This window comes from Palaemon carinicauda, chromosome 17 (genome assembly GCF_036898095.1).
Source record: "Palaemon carinicauda isolate YSFRI2023 chromosome 17, ASM3689809v2, whole genome shotgun sequence".
NCBI classification, from domain to species: Eukaryota; Metazoa; Arthropoda; class Malacostraca; order Decapoda; family Palaemonidae; genus Palaemon; species Palaemon carinicauda.
In genome coordinates, this window is record NC_090741.1 from 32,541,842 (window position 1) to 32,566,444 (window position 24,603).

Sequence of the window (24,603 nt, forward strand, 5' to 3'; positions counted from 1 at the left end):
AGGTTTTGGGAAAGAGACCCTCTAATACAACTCTGAAATCCAGTTGACAAATGAGAGAATTTAATAGGGATGAACAATGTAGCCGATGAAAGCTTAACAGAGTAAAGACAAGGAGTAATACAGAACACAAGTGAAAGAATGTATCCAAGAACGAGAAAGGAAGGAAACAATTCATGTAAAAAAATTTTTTATTATATATACATTAAGCTAAAGCGGAAAAATAAAAATTTGACAGCATGTCCTTTGGTTTTTATTCTGAAAATTCCAGTTATAAATATATTATTAATTGATAAGTTCTTTGTTGTTTCCTTATATATGTTCTTGTTTCTTTATTCCTTATTTTCTTTATTTCAATAATTTCTTGTTCCTCTTCGCTTATTTTCTTTATTTCAATATTTCTCTTGCAATTGTAGTTGGTTTTCTTTTTTCTCCATGCTAATGTATGGTTATACTATATTTCCTTCAGATTGCTGAGACATTTACCTTTCCTCATTTACTGCTTTTCCTCCCAGTCTCTTCCTTTCCTCTCTCTCATCTGTTATCCTGTTGATGTCTGTATGCTGATAATTACGTTCCATATTACCTCCGTGTTTATGGTACTTGGTAGCCTTTTACTAATTACTGCATCATTTCCAAATACTCTTCATTAGTCTGCAGTATTCTCCCAATCTTACTCCTCCATTTTCCTGCCGAGAGAATTTACAGAAAAAAATAAGTGATGTGGTTGTTTAATCTTTAATTTAAAAATAATTCTTATTTGTACTATGCTTTTGATTAACTTTCCTCTAAACTAAGAGTTGACATAAAACATTACCATAAAATTACAAGATTTTGACTAAGCATTGAATAGTATTTCATTTATTTTTTAGCCTGCACTATTTAAATAAAAAACAATTACTTAGAAACTTAAAATACCTACAGTAGATAATAGGATTAACAGCTTTAGATAATGGGAATAAAGCTTCAATATAAGTATCTACATTGAATAATGGGTATAAAGCTTCAATAAAAAGTATTTATCTTTAACAGCATTAAATACTGTAAGTTTCAGACCATCCTTAACCTGTACCCTGATTGGTATTTGACTGAAAGGCTTCTCTTACAATTTAAGTTTAAAAACCAATTCAAATAAGCTTTACTTACAAATTCTAAATAAGTCGCATATGGCCTTGATATTCCTTTGATCTTGCTTTAAGGCCATCTTATTCTCTTCAAACCATCGAATGTGTTCCCAAGATTGAAGTTTCATTATCAGCTGTTTTAGTCACCTTCCTGCAAAATAAAATCTTGTATCAAATCCAGGATACAGTACACAACCAATTATCTTCAGAATTAACTTTATACAGCATATATTGTAAAAGTAAATACATTGTAAAAGTAAAATTATAAGAGCAAAACAAATTTCAAAATTTTTCCAGTTTAATTTGCCCATACAAGCATCAACATACTAAATATTTAGGCCTCAATTGGGACATAGGGTCCAGCAACCCTTTCAGTGCACATGTTAAACACGGGTAACCCCACAGGGAAAGGCTATGCAGCTGCAGTGCAAGTTATGCAATTGTAGATAGAACTAAAGGAAAGTTATAATTTTGGAATAAAACATATTGCAGTCAAAAACACTCTTCAAAGACTTAAGTAATGCCTACAGTGAACTGTTTGAAATGGAGATCAATTGAGCCCCCTATAACCAGGTGCTGGAACTCTGGGGTCATAGTACTGTACATCTTGGGGTAAACATTGTTGGAGAGGTTGAACATTAAGATTTGAAAGAGCAAGCAAGAAAAAAAAGCAGGATACAAAGCAAGTGCAACTAAAAATCAAAAAGAATACTGCAATCTTTGAATAATACCTACAGTACACTGTAAAAGGACACTGATGCTATTACCCTACTACAGGGATAATCCTATAAAAAAAATAATTACAAAATGCAGAAACCTTATAAACCTGGTTCTACCTTTTCCAAAACTACCATTTTAAATTATCAAAAATGTTCCTGCAGTCTTAGTTATATTTCTTTTCTGGTTAGAAAAGGGAGCTATATCAAAGAAACTAAATTATGATCATGCTAACTACATATCTAAATTTACCTAGAGCTTAAATCAGAGAAGTCTACTAATTACCCAGTATTTTACTCGTGAGTTTTTATTTTCTCAAATAGGTTCCATCCCGTACTGGTTCTCAGCATTTAAATCTTTGGCTGAATCCACACCACCAGGCAGTGCCCAACGGGTTACAGTTAACAGAGCACAATAGGGAATAGCATTTATCACCGATGAGGTCATTTGTGTGAAAACTGTGGCAAACAACCTGCTCATAGTTTAGACAGGTTATAAGCATCACTGGAAGACAAAAGATTCTAGAAGTAACGACTATTACATGACGTCGCAACTTAGCGGTTTTGGTTTTGTCCTTCACAAATGTTATTTATGGTTACCTCACTTTAGCAAAGTCCATCTTTTCTGCAAAGGTGTATCGTATTCTCTATCTTTTCTGCAAAGGTGTATCGTATTCTAACAGCTATTGAAAATACAATGGTGTTTTGGTACATTTGCATAATTGGTCCAAAGTGATTTTTAGGATTCTTCCAGGTAATGCAATATAGATACAGTGCTTTATACGGGTTTCCCTTGCATTATTCATTGCTTTGCAATTACACTTGCATCGTATCATTTTGATATTGCTACTCACCCTGACTGATTTCATACTGCCCTGAACTGGAAGCTGCTAAATAAATCGAACTCAAAGATTGACAAAATTGAGTAGGCTACCTACATGTAGACAGGTGTTAAACTTAACCTGTCAATCTTTGCCCAGTGTAGTAGTAAATGGATCATAGTACTAAGCTAGAGCTGCTTGCCAGATATGTAACTGCTCACTTTCTGTGCAGACTTTGCTGATCATTCTTGCCACCCAAGATTATTTTACATTCTCGGGACATTACTGTACCTAGATTTATGGTCACGTGAGGACACAGTATACCTTATATCTGCATGAAAGCTTTGTATACATAGCTATACTGTACCATTAAATGGCTTTAACTAGAAAGATTTTCATAATAGATTTCCATGATTGAGATTTTATAAATCATGCTAGTGATGCATTCAACTTTTTGCATAACATAAAAATTTGCAATATGGGGATCTTTTGGCCAACTTATGACACCTCTACCTAAGAGAACATTTTTCTTTTTAAGTATTCTATAGATACATCTCTAATTCTTCCATCCATACGCAGTATTACATGTGCAAACCAGTGAATTCTCTTCAAATGGAGGGTGGTTATTTGTTATTTCTAGAACAATTTTGGAGAAAAAAGTGGCACCCTAAAGTTTAGTAAACAAGATTAGTCTAAATTTTCTTTGATTGCTAATTACCATCTAAAAATACTTTTAATTAGAAAGAAAATAATGGTATCCTACCTAATTTCATTGGTAGATCAATACTACAAATACTATTTCAAATATATCAAGGTTACTTTATTTCAATAGCAATTTCATAACTGCCACCACAACTTTTAACCCACTATGCAGCATTTCCATACATAAAAGGTCAAAGAAAAATAAGCCATAATTACAAGTTCTATAATTTTAATAAACTATCCCAAAGCCAGTTTTAAAATACAAAATTCTTACTTCATATAACAGCGAAGTCTAGGCGCCATCTTCAGTTACCATTTGATTAGTTCACTCCCATTACCTGAATAACCATTCAGTAGATTAAAACTTTACATTAGTGCTATGTTGATCCCATGTGCCCCACTATAGCAGCAGCAGCAGTGAGCTATTCAAAACTTTGAAATTCCTCTTGACTGCAGGTTTGGTATCTGAAAGAAAGTGTCAGTTAATTTTTTTCATCTTGGCCCATTCAGATCTAATTTGAACATATCTATACAATCTGTTCTGTATCAAAGTAAATAACTCAGCTGGAAAATAAGTCGATGAATCTAAAAAAGAAAGAAAAACCTATAGTATAAACTACACTAAACCAAGTCTACCTAGGACAATACTAATGTTAGTCTAAACTAGCTTATTGTAGACAAAGATTACACATAAATAAAAGCCAAACATTTTTCTAGTCACCATTTGAAAAATTAACAAGGTTTTTCCCAGATTCCAACTTTAGTCCACAACACTTTTTACATAATACAACTACTTAAGTTCAGTCTTATAAGCTAAATTTATAGTACTCAACACTAAATTTAAAGTATTTTCCTAGCTGTACAAACCATTGTTCTTTAAAATAGGGAACATGTCTTCACTGGAGCCGGAATGGACACTCCAAAATCAAACCATTGTTCTCTAGTCTTAGGTAGTGCCATAGCAAAAGCTTCTTCACCATGCAGGAATGCAGAGACCACTGACCCTGTCAACAGTGTGCTTATAGTTCACTTAATTCAATTTTAATCAGGCTACAGATCATCTGGCATGGTTACTGCAAGCTAAAGATATGTAATGTGGTAATGACCTGAATGACAATTCTATGGAGTGGACTTCCACCCAGATGTAAATCTGCTTCATTAAGCTTGCAGAAGGCTTGAGACAGTGCATGCATCCTTGTTGCCTTGGCAATTACTGCATTGTCACCCATTAACACCAATGAATGCCTCTTCAAAATTCCTTTGAATATGTGCAGAGCAAGAAAGGTTGCGTGCCTTTCCAGGGTGTTTATGTTCAAACATTTCTAATTTTGACCATACTCCTGGTGCATACTACCAGGGACCGAGTCAGGGGCATATGCATGGGCAGTAGCAACAGATCCACCGAGGAGACCAAAGCAGCAAAAGATAAGTCTTCTTGGGCATTGCCAATAGACACCAGCAAAGGTTTACTTCACTTCTACCCCCTCAGGGAATATGCCTGCCACCACACAGCCTCTATACAAAATCTCTGTATGAAGATTATTGCAAATAATCATTACCCTTACCAGAATCACAGAGGGAGTATCTATAGCTGGTTTACTCAAACAGGTTGCAATGTCTACCCTTTCTACCAAGTACAAATCTGCTCAACTAACTTTCCACTTAACCAGGATTCACTTCATACAAAGAAAAATAAAATAGGTGATTTCAGGAGCTGACACTGCATAAATATTAGTCAGTGGCCAAAACAATTAATAAGACTTTCAGACTGATGGAGGGAGTGGAGCTTCTCGTCCACCACACCACCAGTGGTTAACCACTCAATTCTAACTATTGTCTCCAGCTCTAGCTAAAACAATCTGCCTATTTAATTATGATGGTTTGCAGTTCATGTAGGAACAATCTGAAATCAATTTAAAAAGGCACTTGCGTACAATTGGCAACTGTCACAACTTATAATTCTACACCTTTCTTCCCTGAACCCTCCATGCTGTAAATCCCCCTGAAGAAGCATCATCTGCACTTAAAGCATGATGTTGAAATGACAACCCTTCACAAAACCACACCTGTAGAAATAAAGAAAAACTTCCTCAAATCACAAATGGCCTTGTGCTTTCAAATTTTGGATACTGTACATACATTTTTTAAGTCTACATATAGAGCATTCCAAGTAGAAATTTAAGAATTTTTCTAAACTTAAAGAGCAATGAACCAATTCAAATTGTAACCAATGATACCATATTAAGGTAGATTTGCTTTAATAAAAATTTAAATTCCAGAAAAAAGTGGTTAAAGCAAACAGAATTTACCGTTGCATCATTAGGAATTGTGCATCTGAGCTAAACTATTTGGAGTTAATTTTCAGGACAATGTAAAATACAATGATAAAGATCTTTTCAAAATATTTACAAAAGGCTTAGTCTACATGTAAAATATTAAATTGCAACAATTCTATTTTCCTACCTATACAAATCCTAGTCCTTTGATAGGGAGATTGTTTCAGCGTAAGCTGGAGTAATATTTATGGTTAAAAAATTCATTAAGCTATTGGTGGAGGATGCAGGCGAGAAGTCACCCCTCTCCAGTCTGAAAGCTTCAACTTTGGATTTTTCTGCCCACAGGAGTGGTTGAGGGGGGAAAGTTTAAAAATATTAAAGAATTGCTTTGTTCCTATGAGACATACAAACCAACATCCTTTAACGAGTGCTTGGTGGGTTGGAAGTAACCTTACAACCAAATTATATAGCTCACTTTCTTCGTGGAGGTATCCAAATCTTTGGTCCCTTATGGTAACAAAGCAGTAACTCCAGAAACCCCAGGTCATTCATTGGGATGAGTAGACTGATAGGGGATGGCCTGTACATGGAGACATGTACTTTCGTCAAATGAAGAAACCATTCAAGAGGGGTAAAAGTTTGGAATGAAATATTTTATCAATGGGTGGATATATATTCCACTATCCTCCCCCTCCTTTGGGGAGGAAGTTAGAAATTTTAAGAGAAAGGAAGTAGCTGCTAAGTAACTTGCCCATCATAGTATTTGGATCTTTTACAATTTAAAACTAACCTTTGCAGTAAAGTTTAGGATAGGCAATTTTTCCCCACAGCAAAGGCTTTGCAACAATCAAGTCTTTTGCATTGGAAAAGTGAACACACTAATTCCAAGGTAATTTAATTTTTTATTATTATCCACATTGTAACTATTTCAAGACTAAAACCAACTTGAAACTTAATTTCAGGATAGCATTTTAGAAAATGGAAAATCCCACCTATCGCAAGCTTTAAGACTTACCCTACATTAAGAGAATTCATTAACTAAGACCACCATGTGATTATCCAAAAAATCAAACGTCAGGAATGTTTTCAGCCGACCTGGATGGCCGTTAAATCTCTCAAAAAAGTGACAGGTAGGTTCTTTTTTGCTGGAAATGTTAATCTACCTGGTCTCGTACAGGAGCTAAGAAGAGGACTCCAGCAATCTATCCATCTATCATTGGGATGAATAAGCCGATACGGCCAAAGAAGATCAGTACAGTATGGTTAACCATCAGAGATGCAGCCTGGAATAACACACCTGACTTACGATGATTAGAGTTGGTATATATTCCATTCTGCCCCTCTAAGGAGGATGGGTGAAAACTCTAGGTTCTAAAGATCTGTGCTCAGTAGTAGAATTTACAAGAATCAAGTCAGATCCAATTAATGCTGAGACTGCTTCATCCCTGAGAGAGGCACCCTCATTCTACACTAACATCTTTCCATTACCATCAACAAGATACGTATCCCACATGGATGCTGGACTGGCTACACTATAAGCCACCACAGACCATGTGCAAAGGTATCAAGGAGCTTGCAAATTCTCCTGTAGATTAAATTCACGGTGGTCTAGTGCAAACGCCACAACCTTCAAAGCTTGGTAGACTGCAAGATTCCTCTTGAAAGCAAGAGTAGGGCCTAGCCGCTGACTTCATGAGTTTTAATCCTGCCTGGTAACTATCCACCCATCAATGAAGGCATACATATTATGGATCTACACAGTCTGAAAAGAGTATTCTGACATCTTCCTTAGTTTTGCCTATGCTAAGTAAGGGTCACAGACACTCGAGTCAGAGGTGTCAGGTCATCTTTATATAGCACCATAGAGGCCTCACGGGACAAAAGCATCCTGTTCTCCATGCCACTAGACTTCACGTAGAGGGGGGATGGAGAAGGGCACAATCTGAAGTCATGTCCCAGCAGGTGCAGAGTTTGGCCTTGTGCCCTAGGACTAAACTAAGGAGCTCCACCCACACCTCAGCATGGAAGATTAAGGCCATGAGATTAAGTAACTCTCCTCAACACTTCGCTGAAATTAAGGCAGCAGTGTCTAGCAAGTCAGAACCTTGACCGAGGCCTTCCCAAAGGCTTGGATGAGTAAGAGTGAAAGCCTTGAGAACAAGGGGCATATTCCACTCTGGTACCAGAGATACCAAGGTCATTAAGATTGTTCGAAGCTGCTCACGCACATAGGCAACTCTTATGAGGAGAGGTCTATCCCCGTAAGCCAGGAGATCATGCTCAAGTCTGAGCAGTAGCCTTGACAGCAGACAGCAGTGACAGAAGCTTTTCTTGACAAGAAAGATGAGGAAACCTATGATCTCTTCTAGAGATAATCTGACTAGTTTAGAATCCCTTCTTTGATATTAATAGAGAATGGCCCGTTTTCCTTGGAAGAGTGAGGTCCAAGGGAATTCTCTCGGGATCTCAAGAGAGAATGGGATACCATTCAGCATGGTCATCTGATTGCCACCAGGATCAATCAAACTCCGTGTGATTCTACATGGTAGATTAGCAGATAGAACAGGGTAGAACTGAGACTGGGGGGCAACCGTCCATGGGATCTCATGGGTATTGGAGACTTCGAACATGGTCCATGGGATTGGACTGGACTAGTAAAGAGCTTAATGTTCAGCCATGTTGCGAACAAGTCAATCCCGAGAACACCACAAACCAGCAGCTTTTACATTAAACTGGATGAAGGGATCACTGACCCTACAACTGCCTTCCAACCAAGCGTCTCCTAGTCAAGTACTATTACCCAGACTGTATTTGGTTGACAACTCTACAGCACGGAATGCGATCCCAAAATGCATCGACTTCTTCAGCTTGGAGTTTAGCGTAAGCCACTACTGTATAGTAATATCATAGCAACAAGCCACCATATGCATCCTAAACATTCTTTCAATGCTAGAGAGGCTGCTAGCCTCAGGACAATGAAGAGTAGATAATACTTCTAACCACATCCGAGAAGACAAAATCTGTTAGACATACACCCCTCCCCTCTTTCGATGCATCTGAGCATAAGTGCATGTCCAGAGAAAAGATCGAGACTCGCGTGAGGGTTCATAGTTCAACCAACAGATTAAGATCAACCCAAACTTCCCGTTCAGCTGGCATGGGGAGGGACGGGAGATCCCTGGAGTGACTAGTAATTCTTCAAACAGTAGTGAAGAGATCTCTGGTAAAGACGTCCACTTGAACGAGCTTCTCTAGTGAGGAAAGGCAACAGGCAAGATTCTGCCAATGCAGAGCTAACAGTTGTGTAACTGAAGACATGCTACCTCCTTGGGCTTGCCGATGTGATTGTCTAACTGATAGACACTCGCTGCTGTAATGTTTATCAGCATGCCCAAGTAATTCAACCTCTATTGTCACACTCCCAGACAATGGGAAAAGAGAAAAGTAACTATCCTGTAGCATCTACCCTATGGAGCCTGCCAGGATCAGCCACCTGAGATACATCCATATCCATATATCCCTTGCTAGTGGGCCCAAGCTAATACCAAGGTGAACTTCTGAATGAATACCTGAAAAGGAGTACACAGTCCAGAGCAGTCCTAAACTGGTACATTCTAACAGTAACAGAGGAAGAAGGGAGGCGCTTTCTAATGGACTGATGCATGGATACTTAAAAGTGTGTCCTTCAGATCCACTGACACCATGTGGTCTTCCTATCTGATGATACTTGGCAGAGATCCATCCTGAATTTAGTTTCACCCAAAAACTTGTTCCGTGGCAAGGTCTATGACCAGCCTTCAGCCCCCTACTTTACAACCCCGGAGATTCATCTGATGACTTCCAGTGTGCTCCTCTCTAACAACCCTCCTACCTCAGTTTGCAAAGCCATGACTTGAAGCAACGTTGGAAGAATGGATAGGTACTACTGTATATTGGAAAATGAGAAATGGGGGAGCCAAATAGCTGAAGGTGGTAGCAAGTCACAGTCCTGAAGAACTCCCAATACCCAAGGCTCTGCTCTATGCCTCTGCTGATTTTCCAAAGAATATGATTGTTTGGGCCCAAGGACATTATCGACAACATAATTTGGGACTGAATACGGCCCAGATATGATCACTGGCACAGACTGGAAGAGTACAGTACTGCACTTAACTCTCCCCTCTGCTGGATGGGACAGAGGGAAGAGATGGACAGTCAGACGGGATGGAGGTACTGTCCATCAAGCACTGGAAGATTATCCCTCCACCACCAACTGTCTTCCACTTCACACAAATTCATAATGATAGCCTCAAATAGTGCCATCCTCTCAGCGCACTACCAAAGTATTGCGGGTTGAGGGAGGGGCAGTTAGATGTAGAATACTGAAGCTCCAATCACGGGGCAAAAAGTGCATGGTGCCGTAAACCCTGGCCCACCTGTCTACTGTAATAACTGGAAACTCAATCCAAGACACCAGAGGGCAGCCCTAGAGGTTAAGTGACAGGGTCATAGCCTTAGTCCTGTGCACTGGTTCTAGGGGGTCATAACACTGAGCAGTACCTCAGTCCCACCCAGCTACCTGGGAGACTAGAGCCACAATCCTGATGAGCAGTGGCCAGAGTGCTTTGATCAACCCCATACATTGGCCATGGGGATGGTGGGTTGCTGAAACACTGAGCCAACATCAGTCCCAAGAACCCAAGCCACACCTTGGGAGGGGGAAGGAAGAAGTTCTGGGCCATGATATGGAGTCTCAACTCTGGCTCAGTGCATCAGCACAGGGGTTGCTGAAAGATGGAAAATCAGTCAACCTGGTCACCAGGTAGCTGGGGACCCAGGCCCTGGACCAGGGGGTGCCAAAGCAGAGCCATGACACTGCCATGGCCCTGTGTCTGCCCTGGAGGACCGAAATACTGGCCCATGGCTTCCTCCCAATGGGGACTTCAACTTCTTCCTCTACTACTTACAAGAATTGTGTACAAAGTAAAGTCAAACTAACACAGGGGCACACTCACAGGGGAGAAAAAGCTCCAGACTCCCAGGTATAAGTGGCAGGGTAATTCCATAGGGATAATAGACAAAAGGGCAAAGAGGTGACAGTCAGGGGAGATGCACGGGGAACAACCCCAAACTGCCCCCCCCCTACCACCAGGGCAACAAGTCCTTTCATCCCTGGGCCCACCCTACAGTCAGGGAGGGGGAACAACTGCAGACACCACAGGAGTCACAGACACTGAAGACCTGCTGACCACGCCTTTCACCACTTGCCTCACAAAGAAAACACTGGCACTGGGGAGCCTGACTAAAAAACCTACGAAGGCCCAAACCTTTCTTAGATCACACTCATTAGCAGTATACAGAAACAGAAGAGCATCCATCCTCTGATTGGGTAAGATGAAAATTGGGGGAACTACGACCAGAACTTGAAAGACAAACAACGTAGCTCTAAAGACTCCTTGCTCCCGACGCATACTCCCTGGCAATCGAGCAAGGGATTTAAGCACAAGTGTGGCAGTAGCAGACACACCCAATGAGCAGAAGCAGCAAAGCTCTCCTCCTCAAAACATATGCCTGACACTGCCTAGGCAGCCGCAACCTACACTCGGCATGCTGGGATGATTGTTAACAATCATGCCCCTAGCAAGAAGCACAGAGTGATCTATACATCCGGTTCAACAACCAAATGGAAAAGTCCATCCTCGCACGTACGGGTGCCTTGACTTTCATAATTAATTGCCAGCATTTCATCACCAATCTACATACGCCTATTAACACAAAGAGCCTCTATTAGATTTTGCCTGTATCTTGAAGTTTTAATCCAATAATTCTCCATTCATCATTTCTGACATGATTTATGGTTCTGAGCCATATAGGCCTGGGTCTCAAATCATTCCAGTGCCTTGGAGCCTAACTAAACATTTAATGAACTACAGTAATCTCTTGAGGAGTGCGAAGACCATGCCCAAACCCATCTCCATCTACCCCTCAGCATTATCTCATCCACATATGGTAATGTACTCTGGTAATCAGTTTCATTTCTAACTCTGGTAATCAATAATCCTGTGCCAAATAACACCCAATAATCCTGTCCTGCCAAATAACACCCAATAATCCTGTCCTGCCAAATAACACCCAATATTCTTTTAAGGCTTTGCCCTCAAATCTTCTAAATCTGTTGGAGATTGTTTGTCATACTATGACATGTCCATACAATAACACCGATCTCACTAAACATACAATATACCTGCAGTTGATTTTTACATGTAATTTCAGGCAATTTGATTTCCAAATTTTACTTAACATAGCTATTGTCTGATTTTCTATTTTCTATTTTTCATAAAAATTAAATTCTAAATACCCTGTACAGTATTAGAAATGGTTCCTAAGTATTTTAAATGTATCTACCAAAATCCTTTCTCCTAACCATCATCTCTTCTGTTTACCTTGAGCCCAACCTTGTGATATTTCATGCATTCTGGTAAGCAAGCATTGCAAATCCTGGCGTTCAGCTAATACTGAATTATGCATGTACTGAACGAAAAATTTAAAATTCCTTTAAGGGGCACTTCACAAAATCATGTTTGTGCTTTTAGCCCAAACAAACTAGAATCAACTACTTAAAGGGTGGTTTGTATTACGCGTAACAAATACAATGGCAGCTTTTTAATTAAGCATTAAAAAAATTTTGATTTAGCATTCAATAACATTCAATATATATACAGTATAAGTAAAAAAATAGATCAATATTAAAAAAGTTACTTTACATTACTTACAAAATAATGGAGCTTTTTCTCGCAAAGTACAAAGATTTCAAGTTAGAACTGGTCACTCATTACTCCCAAAATGAAGAGGGCAAAATTTACTAAACATCCAATAGCCACAGTTAAGACTATCAGTAAATTGGTTCAGAGTACACACTAGGCCCTCAAAAGAGTAACTACTCTGCTGCTTCAATGTATGCAAGCTATTTGGAAATAAACTATCTGGTTTAGATTCAAATTTTAGCATAAATTAAACTACCATATAGCAGGTCTACCGTGGGAAAAAATTACCTTAATTACTTGGACTATTTATAAATTTGGGCCATAAAGCCCAATGAAAGCTGGGATGTTCGAGTTAATTTTCATACCCAGCAATTGCAACAAGACAAGAGGCTGGAATGCGATGAGAGAAAGATAACACTAGTCTAAAAAGATAACAAGATATCAAAAGAATGCTCCAAAGACAAACCCCCAGCTAAGGAGACTGCTACCGGTACTTTGCTACAAGGTCAAAAATTAAGGCCCTATTTCACTAATCCAGCAAAACTTCAAAATCTGGATTTTAACATTTCTTAGCACAAATATAAGTAACCCAACTAATAACATACCTTAATAGCCTACTAGTACAAATATTTCCATCAATGTTAAACTGAAGCTGAGGATCCCATGAAGGTAAATATGCAACTATCCATGTCTTGTGTGGATGAAACCTTTCCTAAAACTAAGAATGAATTCTTATACCCTCAATGAAAGATGTAATAAGCTCTCAAAATGAACAGTTGAATGACTAATGTAATGAATTTAATTTCAAATGTTCTTCAATTTTGCTTTGCAAATCCTATTAACCACCAAAGTAACAGTAAAATTATAGAACAGTGTAATAAACTTAGTAGAAAATACAGTATGACTTTGTATTTTGTGGTGCTTGAATGGTTTTCATAATGATTTTAGTGATGGTGGGTCAACTATCTCAACTGAAAGCTATGGCTTTGTCCTAGGTACCGTCATCTATTGCATTCAAAACACCTTACAATATAAGAGTAGCCTACCACCTACAAGTCTAATTGTCTGTTATAAAAAAAATTCATCGTAATGAAGGTGCTGTAACCAAAAACCGAGTTCTGTAATGGTAATGAAACGCTAACAAAACACTGGAGATTAATGTTTTTTACTCGTCATAGCTCACTTACTCGCAATTAAACGTTTCATTGATCCTCTTTTCTGGATTGTGGAAAATATTCGCCGTAATCTAGATTTCGGCATTAATTATCCATGATAAAAGGAAAAAGGAAAAAAAAAAGTGAATACACATTCAAAGGAGTGAGTTTTAGCTTCCCACTCCAACCTCTGTTCAAACAAGGCTTTCCTTCCAATTTCCCATTATCTAAAATCACCTTACTTACCCAACCATTTCATTATCAACATAAAAAAAGCTGCAATTGCATTGCATATTCCAATAATTAATATAAATAACGAAGAGGTTTAGAATGTAAAATATTGGGCCCATTATTCTGTTCAAACAAGGAACTTTACTAAAACCTGTAACTTCGTTAATAGAGGTTTCCGCTAGTAGTATATGGGATTAAAAATTAATTTGAAAAGATCTATTCAATAATGCAAGTGACAATATCCTAGCAAATATTGTATTCTATAATTAAACCTACGTAACATAAGATTCTTTGCTCAACCAGATCTTTTAGCTTCATTCTCGGTCTGGATTTCCTAGTTTTAACAAGACACCTAATAATTTACATACTAAAATCCCGCAGTCTAATGCTCTGTTCATTTTTATTTTAAACAATAACACCATATTGCTGCTGCTGCTGCTATTAGTGTGGCCTCAACTTTTAAAGATAAGGTGGCTAAGACCATATTACAAAAGGTACATACATTGCTTAAGAGGGAAATTTTTTCCTCTCGGGGAGATTTAATTTTAAATTAACCTCAAACAAATAAGACCAGGCCTATGAATAAAAGTTTAACTTAAATCTGAACTGTCGAAAAAACTGTTTTAGCCTACAGTTAGGCCTACTTACCAGCTATAGAAAATTCAACCCATTTAAACTTAGAACCCAAATTTACAAACTCCATCATTAAGCACTGTAGCAAAAACAGACTGGTTCGACGGAGACTAACAGCAATAGACAATCTCAAACTACGGCTGAATAAATTAAAACCAGTTTTCCTTTCAAATGAAGTTTTAGACAATTCACCTGTCCCCTGAAACATTGAGCTTTAAGAACAGTTCGCTTTGCTTAATACGTTGTATTGGAATCTTGCCAAATTCCGTAGTTTAATTTGAAGTTACACAGTTATAGTTTCCAATTAACACGAAAAAAAAGGGTACCGCAAATCCTTGCTATTAGTCATAAGGTTTTGTATCCATTTTTTTCTTTTTTTTATCAAAGTTGCATCTATCCATCATTATGAATATAAATTCAGTGAATTATTTTGAAAAAAAGCCAATAGGGCGCATATATAACATTTAGATCCCATTTCTATGTCACAGCTGGCTGTTTTAGTTAAGAAATTGTTAAGGGTTTGCCCTGGCCTGATTTGGCTCGCCCTTGCTTTATAACAGGGTGGAGGGAGTTTCTTCATTCACATTAAGACTTCAGAACGTGATAGCGATAATCAATAGAACAGTAAACTTATTTCACAAGTTTTAAAAATCTGTCAAGCAAGATTGGAAGTATCGTTAATTCCTGAATTTCAATCTATAGGATTTAGTGAAACTTCCACAATTATGGATATAACCCACTTTCTTTTTTTAGAAAAAAAGATAGTTCCAATTAACCAGTTACGCCAAAGTTATAGATTAAAATTAATGGTTCCTAATTTCGTATAGTAGTAATAAGACCTTATCGATTCTGCATGCCATCAGCCTTACTTATTTAGTAGCTGTATTTATTTAAAGTAAAAACAGGATCACAATTGGTAATATATGTCTTAAATATGCACCTTTATAACTATCCATAACTAAATTAAAAACCCAAAATACCTACAAAAACAGTAGAGAAATGTTCTTGCAGCACTTAACACAATACCATTTAACAACGAAACTGTGACGTCTCATTTGGATCCTTAAGATCGGTTTTGGGCACAGTTTTCTATCATGTATTTAGCAGCTTTCAACCAATCATGGACGAACATATAATTTTTTACGAAGAGAACCGAAAACAAGACTCGTGATTGGCTGACAGACAAGGACTCTTCAGGCAGACTGTTGAGCTCACCATTTACGTCACCAGACATTTACCCCGCCATCTGTCGACAAGTTTGAAAAGTATAAGGACCTTAAGTTGAAAAGTATGAGGACCTTAAATTGAAAAGCATAAGGGATCTTAAGAATTACTAGAAAAAAAACTGAGTCCTGAATAAATTTCAATATGCTTATTGCCATCCATGTGTAATTAACATTCGAGAACTGAATTAGTTATTAGAGTAGGTCGTGTTTAGAACAGAGAATGGGACATGATAAATTTATAACTTCCCATTATTCCAGCTCACTGTCATTATTTTATTCTTTATTTTACTTGTGGTTTCCTCATTCTGAATTCACCGTTCTTCCTTTGAAAACGATTATTGCTTAGCATGAAATTCATTAATGTGATTTGCAATTTATTCCAGAAACATGACTGACTAAATTTATGAGTGAATTTTGGCATTTTTCAGCAAATTAACTTTTGTTGTAAAAATCAATGAATATGAACTTAAAATTCTAAACTTCAAAAAATATTCAAAATGGTAATGATAATGCTTATGATAGACATTCTGATGACAATAAAATTACATGAAAATCATTTTATATGCGATTATCACTCCTATGAGAAAAGATAAGTGTGATTACAAAAGGGAAAGTCTGTAATTAATAAACATTTAAAGGATATCGAAAACATATAAGAAAATAGTCTCCTCAAGCTACTTAAATATCATCGTTGTATGTATAAAATTAATTAAAACTTAACAAGAACGTTGGAATGAAATGCATCACTTGAATTTAACTCATCCATAATCAGCAGCTCATATAACCAACCAGAGGAACCAAAACCCTTTTAGGTAGAGCGTTTGAGCAAAATCCCTCCCGTAAATTTAACTCGCTCGCTAACAACAGCCCATACGTCAGAGGAACTCTCTCACCTTATACATTTTTAGTGGGAAATATCTGGCGTCTCATTGGTTGATTCTTTCTCAGCTCTGATTGGTGGTTGTAAGTGACGTCATGCAATCGTATTTTTATGAATGAAATTAACAGGGTAGGAGTGAAAACCCTATACTTATTGCAGATAAATTATGATGGAAAAAATAAAATTTTCATGGAAACAAACTAAAAATTATTAGTAATTGAGTAATAAATAAATGATGGATCTTTTTGAACTGTATTCTTAAATAAATACATCATATTCGAAGGAATACTTGACTTCATTCTGGCTACGATGTTAGATATGTGTGTGTTTGTTTCTTAAAGAAAAGGTTGTAGTAAGCGAAGGCGACGCCAATCACAGCTGAGGAAGATATAGCCAATCAGAAGACTGGAATTTACAGCCACGAGAGAGTTCCGGCGCCTTATGAGTTGCTGTTCGAAAAACCTACCTAAATTTCCATCTAATCGTATTTAAACGCTCTAGCTACTAGCTCTGGGAAATGGGGCTGATCTTTTTATTTCAAGCAAATTAGAGAGACATTCTTCAGAATATATAGAAACATATATAAGATGTTTTTATGACACATTTTGAAAGCAAGATAATTTCATGATTAACAAAATCTACATTGAGAAAATACGTCTCTGTGACGTCATAATGAGTAGGATGAATTTTGCAACTTTTCTAAATGACTGATTAATTCATCTCTTTGCTTGGTTTGAATGAGTATTGAGTAAGATGGGATATACACTATTATCATATCGAGTTTAATAATAATGAAAGAACTACGTGGTATCTGTTATATTTCAAGTATAATATAATTGAACAGATCATTAACCAAATCATTGTCATTAAAAGGAAATATGTTGTTGTAACGTTTAATACCAACGGTATACATATTTCAGGTAAATTACGACTTAGAAATGGCAACTTTTATGGAACAAAAACTATTTAGTAATAAGATCAAACTCGATTCTTGACCAACAGCAACCCATACACCACAGTACCGTCTCGTCTTATGCATGTTTAGCGGGAAATATCTGTTGTTTCATTGGCTGATTCGTCCTCTGCTGTGATTGGTGCTTGTATGTGACGTCATGCAATTGTATTTTCGAATGAATTCAACTGAGTGAGGGTAAAATACCTACACATATTTTAGATAGATCTATAACTTAAAAAAATAATTATTATTGGAATAAACCTGAAAAGATTATTAATTCAGTACAAAATAAATATCGAATCTCCTTGAAGTTAAATAAATACGTCATATTTAAAGGAATACTTGCCTGTGGTCTGGCTATGATGTGAAGCTGTAGTAACTGAAAGAAACAGCCAATCACAGCTGAGGAAGATTTGGCCAATCAGAGGCCAGTATTATCCCGTCAAAAGAGAGTTCTGGGGACTTATGGGTCGCTGTAAGAGAAACCTGCCAGAATTTCTATAAAATCGTATTTAAACGCTCCAGCTATGGGGGATATAGACCTGAAATTTTTTTCCTTTTAAGGGAATATGAAATATATTTTCTTTAAATATATATTGAAAGTTCCTTGTAAGATGTTTTAAAACACAATTTATCAGAAGGATACATTTTAATTACCAAATAATTATTTCTACGAAGAAAAAAATGTGTCTTTGTGACGTCATACCGAGTAGGATGAACTTTAAATCTTGTCTAAATGGTTGATTAATTCTGTTTGCTGGTTTGAGTGCATTATGGAGTAACTCGTGGCTGATATTCGATACTCAAATAAATGCTATCATTTTATCAAGCTTATATAGTGAAGGAACTATAGGGAATGACTGTAATTCAAATTTTGTTAAATTTCAAGGACAATGTGAATTATTCGAAGGAATAATTGACTGTTTTGGTTACGATGTTAGATGTTTCTTTGTTTGTTTATGAAGCTATAGTAGGCAAAGGCAACAACCAATCACAGATGAGGGAGTTATAACCAATCAGAGGATTGGAATGTGACGTTATGAGGATGTTCCAAGCACTTATGCGGTTCTGAATTTTTACATGTCATAATAATAACGCGATTCTATCCCCATGTCGTCGATAAAGAACACTATTAATTCTTGACTGAAGCAAAAAATCATGTTCGGAAAATCATTAAGAGGTGATAGACATTTATTCACAGGCCTAATTAAATGCATATAAAATAGCCTAAACAGTATATTTCCAGTTTACCGTTAGTATTAACGCTAAGAAAGATTAAAATTCACATAGAAGGTGACAGTAGGATTAGTTACAAGAATGACCATCAGAGGGAATCGTTGTTCCAAAAGGACTTCTTTTAGTAGATCAAACGTTGTTTCTGATATGAAATTTGTTTTCTAATGAGAGAGAGAGAGAGAGAGAGAGAGAGAGAGAGAGAGAGAGAGAGAGAGAGAGAGAGAGAGATTTACATTATTGATTTACAAAGCATTCTCGAACAAAAAACAAGCCATATGCGGTGTGACAAGTTGAATGCTTTCGAACAAACATCATGAAATGACTGGAGGTCCTGTAGAGACTAGGGTTCCCCTGCTGTATGGGACCAGAAAAGCAGCCCTTAACAGATTAGAATTTGGCAGAGGAGCATTTGACAAAGGAGCATTTGACAGACGATCATTTTTATCCTCTCTCCCACAGATCTTCGCTTCTCGTTATTTGCGTTTCTGTTTGAAAAGAACCCGTTTTCCTTTCTATGGTCAGGAAGAAAGGTGAAAGGGATTGTTTATGATGCCGTTAGCTATTCGCGATTTGTTTTCTGTGGAGCCTGCACACTACCAAGAATAATCGTTTAGGAACAAACAATAATAATATCAATTAACACTATTGTTAATATAATCAGTATTATCTTTTTTGTGATTATTGATACTGTTATTAGCCTTATGGGTCTTGGTATTGTTAGTGTTCTTCTGATTGTACTAATGTTTGATTAATTAAATTTCATTTGCGAATAGAAACCATTTGAGAGAGAGAGAGAGAGAGAGAGAGAGAGAGAGAGAGAGAGAGAGAGAGAGAGAGAGAGAGAGAGAGAATAAAGTCGGGCTTTTGACATTTATCAACAGAAAATTTGATTTTGAATAAGTAAGTATGAGAGAGAGAGAGAGAGAGAGAGAGAGAGAGAGAGAGAGAGAGAGAGAGAGAGAGAGAGAGAAAGAGAAATTAACTATTGTTCCTATTTAATTCAACATTATGCAAAAATGTAATTTCGATAGCAACAGAAATATATTTTCGAAGCAAACATGAACAATAATAATAATAATAATAATAATAATGAGGAAAATTTGTGATAGCACAAGCATATTGTAGCAAATATGAAAAGTTACAATTAATTTGATTTCCCTCTGGCATATTGTACTATGCATTAACAGGTAAAGAAAAAGAAAACAGTTTCATGATTATCATTTTACATTTGATATATATGACTGGCAAGCTGAAAGGTCTATCCATATACATTACTTTATAACGTCTCACTTCCACATATCTATTGTTTTCAGATAGCTGTTATTTAAATGGATATTGAATAATTTCTTTTTTATGAAAGTCTATCAGTGTCTAAATTGGTTTATATATGACTATAAACCTGTAATGTAATTAGAGATTCTATATACCTGTCATGTAATTAGAGACTCTATATACCTGTCATTTAGTTAGAGACTCTATATACCTGTCATGTAATTAGAGACTCTATATACCTGTCATGTAATTAGAGACTCTATATACCTGTCATGTAATTAGAGATTCTATATACCTGTCATGTATTTAGAGACTCTATATACCTGCCATGCAATTAGAGACTCTATATACCTGTCATGTATTTAGAGACTCTATATACCTGTCATGTATTTAGAGACTCTATATACCTGTCATGCAATTAGAGACTCTATATACCTGTCATGTAATTAGAGACTCTATATACCTGTCATGTAATTAGAGATTCTATATACCTGTCATGTAATTAGAGACTCTATATACCTGTCATGTAATTAGAGATTCTATATACCTGTCTGGTAAATACAAATTTCTGTGGGAAAATTCAGGAGTAGGTGACGTAGATTCTATAAGCGAAAAGTAAGTAGATGTATTCAGATGCTTGAATTCTTACATAATAAAAATTAGATAGATGTACGTACATGCATGCTATCACCAGATAGAAACATGTCACTCACATAGAGACTAACATATATATATATATATATATATATATATATATATATATATATATATATATATATATATACATATATATATATATATATATATATATATATATATATATATATATGTGTGTGTATGTATGTATATATACACACACTCGGGCACACTATTAAATCTTATTTTTCTTCCTCTGGTTTTGTTGAAGTTTTTATAGTTTATATATGAGATATTCATTTTAATTTTGTTGCTCTTCTTAGAATATTTCATTTTTCCTTGTTTCCTTTCCTTACTGAGCTATTTTCCCTATTGGAGCACCTGGGCTTTTAGCATCCTGCTTTTCCAGCTATGGTTGTAGCTTAGCAAGTAATAACAATAATGATAACATATATATATATATATATATATATATATATATATATATATATATATATATATATATATATATATATATATGTATATATATATATATATATACATATATATATATATATATATATATATATATATATATATATATATATATATATATACATGTGTGTAAGTGTGTGTGTCTCTCTGTGTGTTTATTTATATACATAAACAATATCCATAATAAGAGGAAGTAATTAGCATCTATGTAGGCCTACATTATGATAAATGATCAATATTAGAAATCAGCTTATCCTTGTAAGTTAAGAGATACCTCGTAAGTTATAGGTTAATCTTCCATTATTCACGCAAACGTAAACCTTAAGATGGGAATATACATTTCCTTATATAAAAAAAAGGAAAACTAATATCACATTTTTTGTACGAGTTCATTAAAAGCTAAAACGCAACCGATAGGCCTTATCAAAGTATAGCGCTCGTAACGATGCCCCAATTCTCATTGTTGTCAAATTCATCCTAAGATAGAAAACCTACTCCTTGTTCTTCTTCTTCTTCTTTTTAGTCTTCTTCTTCTTCTTTGTCTTCTTCTTATTCTTCTTCTTCTTTTCTTTCTTTTCTTCTTATTTTTCTTGTTCTTTCTCCTCTTCTTCTGCTTCTTCCTCTACGTCCTCTCCTTCATCATCTTCTTCTTGCGTGCGCCATTCTATCTCCTCGGAGTCATCTGAGAATCGAATCGTAATCACCTCTGGGCTGGATAAGGCCCCGGCTTCATCCCCCCAAAAATGATGCGAAATTATGTACAGGAGGGGCAGGGGGGAGGGGAAGGGCGAGGGGAGGGGGAGGGGGGAGGGGGGAGAGGGGTGGGGGCAATCGGGGAGGCTCGGCAAGGAGAGCCCTTTTCTTACGTCATTCTGAGAGATGAATTCGATGGGTGTAAATTGGATGTACTCCGTAGGGAAATGATGGGTCTTCTTCGTTAAGTTAAGACCCTTCAAGGCCTCTATTCACGTGTGCCAAGGTTATTCTGCGTATATATATATATATATATATATATATATATATATATATATATATATATATATATATATATATATATATATATATATATATATATATATATATCTTAATCCTTGTATGCAAAACATGTGTTTTATACGTCAAGGGTAATGACCCAAGAATCATGAAGTGATGTGTTTGACAGTATATTTCCATCACAGTGGAGAATTCAACAAAACCTAACAATTCATCATGTTAATAGAGCTAGATTGCATCTTGCTTGCGAAGACTAGTCAGTACCATTTGAGCGATCAGTAGACAAGGTACTCTCCTGAAGATATCGGCTGTACACACTGTATTCACGAACCTTTTTTTAATAAAGTGAAAAAAAAAACTCGTTCCGTTGACATGGGACACACACATATATATATATATATATATATATATATATATATATATATATATATATATATATATATATATATATATATATATATGGCTTAGTTTGTGAGTGATCACATTCCTATAATAGCCAAACATCTGCTACAACTGTTCCCCATTGGCAGAGCAATCCAGAGTATAATGGTTTGAAAGCCGATCATGAATAGCAGAGGCAAGGGAGAGCGACAATGCCCTAGCAAACAGGACAATGCCCAAGGTCCCTCTCTACCTAAACTAGGACCAAGGAGGGCCAAGCAATGGCTGCTGATGATTCAGCAGGCAGACCTATAGGCTCCCCCAAATCCCTCATCCTTAGCTCACAAGGATGGTGACACTACAAGAAACTATAGAGCTTGAGCGGGACTTCAACCTCAGTCCGGCAGATATCCAGGCAGGGACGTTTACAGTAGGTAACCACAACCCTAGTGATTCGATGGGCGAACTTTTCTGTGAGGGGCAAATGGAGTGACCTCTTTTTCAAATACTCTCTAAACGTCTTCAATTTTTCATTAATTCTTTACAACACATTGTTTGACAGAATATTTTTATTGATTATTGATGCTCATCTTTGAGAAAAGTATTCTGGATATAGAATTTCTCTAAATTTACATTTAATCCTAATACCCAATGCCGACTAAAGGCTGCTGGATCATCTACAATACTTTTAAAATTTCTTAATTCATCCTGTCCTATTTTAGACATTGTTCTTCTGCTTGATCTTCAGCAGTTAACTCTTATCCTGAACTATTGGACTATCTTCCTCATCATCCTCATCTCCTCTTACGCCTCTTGACGCAAAGAGCCTCGGTTAGACTTCGCCAGTCGTCTCTATCGTGAGCTTTCAATTCAATACTTCTCCATTCATCCTCTCCTACTTCACGCTTCACAGTCCTCAGGCATGTAGACCTGGGTCTTCCAACACTTCTAATGGCTTGTGGAGGGCAGCTGAACGTTTGGTGAACTAGTCTCTCTTGGGTAGTGCGAAGAGCATGCCCAAACCACCCCCATAGGTGTTAAAGCTTAACATCTATAAAATACCTTTTCCCTAATATTGATATTAATCTCTAGCACCACTATTCAACTCGCATACTGCACAATCATGTTATATAAAATTTGTCATAATTTTCAGCATGCTTGGCATTCACATAATCCCAGGCTATACCAAACATCGCGTCATACTATGTAGGCAGCTAATTCCTAGTGGTCTATTTTTTGTCATAGGGCTAGATATTGAACAGTATTCTAGAAGTTGGATTATGGCTGTAGACAAATTGAGGAAGGATCTTATAGATTAAATTGGGTTATCTTAGCTTTTTGGTGCCATCGTTTTCATTAGTTTCGTTAGTTTCTTTGGTCACTGCATCCTCACCATCCTTGTGAGCTAAGGATGAGGGTGGAACCTATAGGTCTATCTGCTGAGTCATCAGCAGCCATCGTCAGGCCCTCCTTGATTCAAGCATGGGTGGAGAGAGGGCTTGGTCGCTGATCATATATATGATCAGTCTCTAGGGCATTGTCCTGCTCGATAGGGAAATGTCTCTGTCCCTTGCCTCAGCCACTCATGAGTAGTCTTTACACCTCTGAGCAACGTTATTGTACTTGTGAGCTAAGGATTGCCGTAGAGTTTGGGTAATCCATAGATCTACCTACTGACTCATCTTCCGGTATTTCTTGCCGTCCTGGTTCTACTTCACTGATCATAAATATGTAGCGTTGGTCTTTGGGATCTTAGTCATCATTATTATTATTATTATTATTATTATTATTATTATTATTATTATTATTACTTCCTAAGCTACAACCCTAGTTGGAAAAGAAGGATGCTATAAGCCCAAGGGCTCCAACAAGGAAAAATAGCCCAGTGAGGAAAGGTAACAACGAAAAATAAAATATTCTAAGAGCAGTAACAGCATTGAAATTAATATTTCCTATATAAACTATAAAAACTTTAACAAATCAAGAGGCAGAGAAATAAGATAGAATAGTGTGCCCGAGAGTACCTTCAAGCAAGAGAACCCTGATCCAAGACAGTGGAAGGCCATGGTATAGAGGCTATGGCCCTACCTAACAGTAGAGAACAATGGTTTGATTTTAGTGTGTCCTTCTCCTAAAAGAGCTGCTTACCGTAG

At 36.7% G+C, this 24,603-nt stretch overlaps 2 long non-coding RNA genes across 2 annotated transcripts in view; both read right to left on the bottom strand.

Moving 5' to 3' along the window:
• Window positions 1–642: 642 nt before the first annotated feature.
• The window catches only part of LOC137656650 (uncharacterized), a 116,118-nt gene continuing 92,157 nt past the window's right edge, over window positions 643–24,603 (bottom strand). Inside the window, exon 3 of the long non-coding RNA XR_011046997.1 lies at window positions 643–686. This is a non-coding gene — a long non-coding RNA (uncharacterized lncRNA). The remainder of the gene's footprint in view (window positions 687–24,603) is intronic.
• LOC137656651 (uncharacterized) lies at window positions 3,573–15,523 on the bottom strand. The gene is made up of 3 exons (XR_011046998.1): window positions 15,382–15,523; window positions 5,291–5,426; window positions 3,573–3,825 (listed from the first exon to the last, which is right to left on the bottom strand). It is a non-coding gene; the product is annotated as an uncharacterized lncRNA (long non-coding RNA).